This window comes from Haplochromis burtoni, unplaced genomic scaffold (genome assembly GCF_018398535.1).
Source record: "Haplochromis burtoni strain Fernald_Lab_line unplaced genomic scaffold, NCSU_Asbu1 Contig_490, whole genome shotgun sequence".
NCBI classification, from domain to species: Eukaryota; Metazoa; Chordata; class Actinopteri; order Cichliformes; family Cichlidae; genus Haplochromis; species Haplochromis burtoni.
The window spans coordinates 242,672-250,070 of record NW_024582851.1 but is presented as its reverse complement, the minus strand read 5'-3'; the positions used below and the strand labels follow the sequence as shown (position 1 = coordinate 250,070).

Here is a 7,399-nt window from a genome sequence, read left to right as displayed (position 1 = left end):
GTATTTTTTTCCCTTTTGTGTGTGTGTGTGGTGGTGGTGGTGGTGGGGGGGGGGGGGCATGTGGCATCTGTTTGTATCGGCGCAAGTAAAGATAAACAGGACTTAAAATCCACACGTGCAAAGTAGATTAGAATACTGTTGCTATAACGCTTCATATCTAGTCACCGTTTGTATATCACATCAACATCATAGATTTGAACACATATATATCTCTTGGTTGCGTGGTTGTATGCAACTTTTGAACCTTAACATTAATAATGAATACATCGGAGATCTTAAAGTAATTGCGCATAGGCTAAAATCGCCCACTAATTGTGTAAAACCAAGCGAGGTGGAAATGGCTCCCCTCTGTGAACGCGCAGGTCAAATCACAGCGGAATTTCTGCTCTCTCGGCCTCCTTCTCCCTCTTCCTCTCCTCTGATCGCGCTCAGTTTGACGCCATGTAATAACCAACATCTGGCCTTTGCGCAGGCAGTATGAACAGGCAGGTTACGGTGAACCTCGCTAACCCTTCTGGTGCACCTTAACCACACTCCCCTATTGGACAGGAACAAAACCAGAACTCCATTTTCTCCCTCCCAGATTCCCCAGGTTGTCTAGGTTGTCAGACTGCAAACTGCTTCAGGAACAGTTCACAGTGTCAAGCCGCCTGTCCAGAAAAGCAGGGACCGCCGAGAGAAGAGACTATATTCCAGCGGTAACCAAAGAAGCAGTTACGACGCGCCTGAAGATACGTGTTTTAGGCTTAAACGTAGATTGCTTTGGTCTGCAGAGGTTTTAGCTCACCAAGGTTACTCGTTGCTAGTAGTAGCACAGGAGATAATAATAATAATAATAATAATAATAATAATAATAATAATAATAATGGTGAATTTGGTTAGCTTGCACCAAAAGAGAGCGAGGGAAGATGAAGACGAAGATAGAGAATGGCAAAGGAGGACTGCGTGACCCTCTTTTTAGTTAAACGAAAGAGAAGGGAAGAAAGGGGAAGGAGCAGCGAAAAGCAGCCCAGGGAATACAGCGTCACCCTCAATCCAGGAAAGCTCTATCCGTTTTTATTCTGAAGTCCAGCTCAGAAAGAGGCCCACCGGAGCTCAGCAGTCTCCCAAACATTAGTGGGGTGGACAGTGTCAACTCGGACGACAGAACAGACAAACGTGAGCCCTGGATGTGGCTCTGACCAGGAACGTACCAGCCCGCTACAAGGGGAGTTTTACAGCAAAAGGCGGAGGGGGTGAGCGCGTGCATGCGGTGTGTCGTTTAGGGTAAAGTAGCACCGCGAGCCCCAGACCAAGCAGGTTCCGTCAGCGTGCTTGCTGTAGGTAGGCTTGACTGCTGGAGATTTATAGCAGAGCCGCTCCAGATTTATGTCTTTTCCCAAACCGGTCATGCAAACGATTGGCGTCTCCTTTACGCCGTGTCACAGAAGCGCCATAATGAGCTCACCAGTGCTATAATAACAGGTAACGGTGCAGTTTAAACGTCGGCTTTAATTGGCATAAATAACGTTTTAGTGCCATTTTGGACTCCAACCTCTAGGAGCGACTGCTTGTATTTAAGTAGAATTAATTAAAAGAAAATAAGCCCAAGCCTTTCGGAGAGGATTCGGTGGTCATCCTAACTGTAGCTAGTGTGTCCGTCCGTGTCCAAAACAGACTGAACCCAGGAAAAAACCGAACACCAGGAGGATATCCATCTGGAAAGACACGCCAAGAGCGCAGGTAAGGTCTGTCGGGCTGCTTCTTGCTCAGTGTCCCCGTGCTTATTCCCGAGGCGTCCCCATTCCACACACTCCACCGCTCGACATGTCATTAATTATCTGTTGTGTGACCGCGGTCTCTCTCAAACTCGCACAGGCATCCATAGGGTGAAACCGCGTGCAAGCTCTATTGCTAGCCAACACTTTTTCTGTGCGCGCGTGCGTGTAGGCAGCTGAAGACAGATGCATCCGAATTGGTAACAGAAAATAGGGCGAACTCTGTCTCTTACTTTCTCAACCTCCCTGCTCACTCGCCCCACATTTGGAAAGCAGTATGCCTGCTAGACTAAGTGAGGTGTTAGTATATGCATGTTAGCGTGCGTGCGTGGGACAGAGAGAATGAGTCTCGGCGATTAGGGACATGGCTGCTATGTATAAAGAAGGAAGATGCATGCTAGCCACGACGAAATTTGGGATAGTGTGACGATTGCTTACTCAAAAAATCAACCCCCACCTCACCCTTTGGCCCCACAAAACAGATATTAGCTCCAACCAATTTTAAACGAAATGGTTATCAATAGACGTCGAATTACAAATGCAACTATTGTAAAATAAATACAAACAGAAATCATTTGGTCTAATGCGTTGCCTTTCTCCTCCTTACACCAAGACGTGGGTCCATTTATTGAGTGATCACAAGGATATGAAAACACCATAAGCAAAACTGGATCACAATCAAATTATACAATGGCTGAGGTGAGAAATTAAGGTCGTTGCAATTCACGCTTGTAAAAGGTACGTGTGTCATCTGCCCACGCTTGTAAACATGCCCTCTACACACACAATGAGAGATAAAGAGAGAGAGCGCGCGAGTACGTGAGAGACAAGTTCAATTACACAAAAGTAAAGCCGGTATTTTTAGTTTTCTGTTATGATAGAAGAAAGAGAACGGAGAAAGGAAATCAGTTCGCGCCTGCTCTCTCCCTCCACTCCTGGTGGAAACATTTCCGCCTCAGCAGCTCGGGCTGTCTTATCGCGCTTGTGCTGGCTCTCCGGCCCGGTTCAAATGGGTGATGAAGGGAGAGAAAAAAAATGGAGCACTTGGGTTTTGGATACGGTTTCAGCGTCTCATTTTTCACAAGCTTCGAATCACTACCTTCACGCAGACGTTTATAAATTAGCAGAAGGATTCTTACTGATTTATTTTCGAACGGGTAATCGTCTCCGCGCAAGAAAGAGCTCTGGAAGTACCTGGCGCGCGGAGCATGAGAGTGGTTAACTCCGGCCAGTAAGAAATATGGGACTTTAGGTTTAATAATAATAATAATAATAATAATAATAATAATAATAATAATAATAATAATAATAATAATAATAATATTGAGATATCGTCGTGCTTACATTGGTTAATTGTGTGTCTGTACTGTAATAAATCTTTCATGTTAGGGGTCCTTTAAAAGAATGTAACCGGTTTTTGTAAACATTATTTTTCCCACGCTAAATCTCTCCCTCGTTAACGTCCATCAGCTGCAGATTTATGAGGCCGAGTAGTCCTCGGATTTATGTTTTGACTGTTTTCGAGGAAACCCTACTCTTCTCTATCTTTCCATTTCTATTTTCGTTTCGTTTTTTTCCCTTGTTTTTCGCTTTACCCGCTAGCAGACAATTAAACTGAGATTTTCTGCAAGCGACTATTGAGCACGATGTAGGCCTACTGGAAAATACAATTAAAATTTAAAAAAGAAATCAGTTTAACTTTAGGCACCAGTCTTCTGCTAGAAGTGGGACACATTTTGAGCACTGTTCAGTTCGTTAGTGCTGCTTCTTCATTTGGATTTCATTTGCATGAACAGAGTATTTTAAATACACTTTATGATTATTGTTTTAAATGTGGTCACAAAAACATTTTGCTATGTAACATACATATGTATAATTTCACAAAATCGCACTGTCTCTATACGGATGTATGTGCCGCACAAAGGTTACATGTCATTTTATTGCGTTAATATGTGGCTACTATATCTCTAACTTGTGTGTAAATAGAGAGGGCGTTAAAACTGAACTAAATATTTTAAATACAATTTTTAAAAGAATGATTCACTCTTTTCAGAATGGTCACTCCCAGGACTGAAAATATTTCCTGCTAGGGAAAAAGAACAGTGAAGCAGTCAATATGGCTGCCAGTCTCAGCAATGAGTGGGAAGATGCCTTGTGTGAGGTCTTGTGTCTTGTGCCTACTTGCTTTTGCTTCTCTTTAAGATGCGTAGGATTGTACCTTGTCTATGAACATGTGCAATAAAAGGATGCTTCAATCACAGTGAATGTTAACAGAAACGTAGGACGTAAGAGCAACACAAGAAAACAAGCAATGCACCGATAAAGGATGAAAAGGAAGGTACTTCGACAAAGTGCTCTTAATGAGAAAAAATACGCGTATCACAAAAACCGCGACCGACAACACCAGTGATATTGAAACATGTACTGTAATATGATAACGTTAGCTTTGAACATCTGTGCCGTTTTTTGTATAGTTGCGGACTCTCCATGCATAGGTATTTCACATTTGGTTAATTGGACAAAAAAGACAGTTAATAGTTAACATATTATGATCAAATATTGTCTTTACTTTTTATTTTTCTGACCATTGTAATTATAGAGTGGAAAGCAAACCGTGAACAAATGCTTATTTTTTATTCCAATAGCATTTTAGCTGCCTCTTTTATTCTCTGCTAAAACGAGCTGCCAGTGTTACAATTGCCCTGCAGCGGATTTCGGTGTAAACATTAATTTCAGCGTCAGTTATTTGTGGTCTTTCAATAGAAGGCACGCCTCAGTAACACATTAATGCCTAATATTAATGTCTTTCCACATTTGTATTACAGAACATAAGGCTACATAAATACCGGACCGACTGAACACAGTTCGGTCTCAGAGAAGTTAAACGTGGATAACAGCAGCAGCTTGAATGGATGTCAGACAGGGCGCGATATCATTTCTCAGGACCGTTTCAAACATTTCAATTATTTCAGATGAGTCTGAGCTGGAACTATCTTGTCATACCAAACATACTTAACTGTGGACACATGGCTGAGATAAAATAAGATAAAATATTTCAAGCACTATTTCAATGCTACATCGTCATCTACATACATGTGTGTGTGTGTGTGTGTGTGTGTGTGTGTGTGTGTGTGTGTGTGTGTGTGTGCTGCGTGTGTGCGTGGGTATTGGGGGTTGGTGTCACCATCCACCCCCTTTTCTGCTACAAAATGAGGCGAGATATTGTTTTTGACAGGGCTGCGGAGAGCAGGAATACACATCTTGAAAAGCGCCGCCTTTTGTTGCTGCTGTCGTTATTATGTGATGGGAGGCCGGCGGAGAAGCTCTAATTTGGTTAAACTAAGGTTTACACTGCTGCTGATGGCCAAGCGGGGAACGAGACTACTGAAGGAGAGAGAGGACCATGCTGCAAAGGGGCCCGGCCTTAATTGTAAAACGATTCGAGGGGCACATCCATCAGTTCCAATACCAACCCTATTGTTTTGTAATTTGTAATAAAAAATATTAATAAAATAATATTAATAACACTAAAATCTGCAAAACAGTCTTGCAGTTCATTCTTTGCAATGCTGCAAATGTATCACACCCAAAACAACGCAGCAAGCCTAGTACACTGTGTAGAGCCATTGTGAGCTATGAGATTAGCCGATGAAATTTACCTGCCCTGCTCTCCTCCCCTCCCTTCTCATCTCTCTCTCTCTCTCTCTCTCACACACACACACACACACACATCACACCTCACACACACACACACACACACACACACACACACACACACACACACACACACCTACTGGCAATGGCAACGACAAAAAGATGGAACATCTCATAGTGTCTGACTTTCCATTACAAGAGGGCACACGAAATGCACCCAGCTTAATAGCAGACACGTGTGAATATAAACATGGATGGGGAAATAGAGAGGAAGGTGCTCCCATGTCTGCATCTTATTTTGCTCACCACATTAGAAGCTCTGACTCACGGTGGAGGATTTGAGCCAAAGCAGAGACACTGAGCTCTGACATGTGTAATGTCGAACAGTTCCATTCCGACGGGCATCCACAGAAAATGGGCAATAAGGAGAAACAAAACTTTATTTGTTGCATTAAGTTAAAGTTGATGCCACATAGCGCCTAACAGTAGATAATTTAAAATGTACAATAAGATGCAGTTAGGTTTGTTGGTACGTAAAAAGTCCATCTTCACTGCAAAGCCTGTTTCAGTGCAGAAAGCAGCTTAATGATTGCATTTCATTTACAAACCAGGGACTTAATGAAGATCAACAAGGTTTCCTTGTCATTTCCATCTTTAGTCCGAATTCCTTGGCTGAGTTACTTGGATTCATTTCTGCCTCCCGGCTAGATAGATGAGCTTTTCCTGGCCCATTGGTCTTTTTTATGAGATTTCATGCCGGCCGAGCCGTGCCCCGGTGTGCCAAATTTAAACAAATCTCCCGTTAATTGGTCGTCTCAGTAATTCAAGACCTGAAAGCTACAGCCAAATACTGTCATGCTGAAGCGGGAAAACCCGAAACGCTCGGAGTAATAATTAAAGTGTAAAAACAAAGCTAAAAGACAAAAAAGAATAAAAAAGAAAGAAAACACAGGGGCGTGCGTGGGGGCCGAGAAGGACAAGAGAGATTAAGTGGAAATTGAGCCGGAAGAGGAGGAAGGGGAAAGAGGAGCCAGTGGCGCAGCCGTGGCGTGAACTCTTCCTGCTCTCCTTCCTCTTTCCCCTGTACCGTCGGTCCATCGACCGTCATTTTCCCCCGCCGTCTTACACACAGCGCAGGAAACCGTGATTTATCGTGGGCAGCACCATAAACAACAGCGCTCCCTCACAAACACACAACGGCAGCCCCGGCCGCATGCTGACACCGAGCCTTACAATAAATCAAGAGAAGTAGCTAGCTGGGAGAGAGAGGGGGAAACGAGAGAGAGAGAGGGAGGGAGAGGGGGAGAGAAAGAGAGAGGGAGAGGGAGAGAGAGAGAGGAATGGACAGAGAGTCAGACAGATAGAGAGAGATGTAAAAGCAGACATGAAGTGATGGACGAAAGATGGAGAAGAATATCCAAGTGTTTCTTAAAATATAAACAGCCGTCGGCTAGCATTGCACCGCTCTCTCTCTCCCTCACTCTCTCTCTCTGGTTTGCAGGCTGCTCGGCTGCACGCTACAACCCATAAACAATGGCTGATGGTGATGATGATAGGTGGGGGGTGATGTGTAAACAACACGACAGAAACATGCACGACATAAAAAACACACGGCGAAAGACGAGTATTTGGGGGGCAATATTTACCACGATGTTAAAGTAGCCTATGATTCACAGAGAGGGATGCGGGAGAAGGCGGCGCAGCGGCGGAGAAGATGAGGAAGGAGTGTGGTTTCCCCCCATGCAGTTCCTTTCCTTCCGCAATACTCACGGTGTCCACAACGACCCGCAAGATACACGCCCGTCCAAATTTGTTTTATTGCAGCCTCCCTCTATCTTTTCTCTTTCCCTCTCTCTCTCTCTCTCTCTCTCTCTCTCTCTCTCTCTCTCTCTCTCTCTCTCTCTCTCTCTCTCACTCACTCCCCCTCTCTCTGTTGGTGTTTCTTGGTGTCTCCTCTTTTCTCTTTTCCCCCCTCTCTCCCCCTCTCT

At 44.0% G+C, this 7,399-nt stretch overlaps 1 protein-coding gene across 6 annotated transcripts in view; it reads right to left on the bottom strand.

Annotated features, from left to right (window-relative positions):
• The window catches only part of hoxb3a (homeobox B3a), a 52,486-nt gene that overhangs the window by 23,186 nt on the left and 21,901 nt on the right, over window positions 1-7,399 (bottom strand). Inside the window, exon 1 of one of the 6 annotated variants that reach the window (XM_005947112.2) lies at window positions 7,058-7,268. The exons of 4 other annotated variants lie outside the window; for them this stretch is intronic. The gene's annotated coding sequence lies outside the window, so the exon portion shown is untranslated. Of the gene's footprint in view, window positions 1-7,057; window positions 7,269-7,399 lie in introns of those variants that run through there. One more of the 6 variants, XM_005947110.2, reaches the window with a different exon arrangement.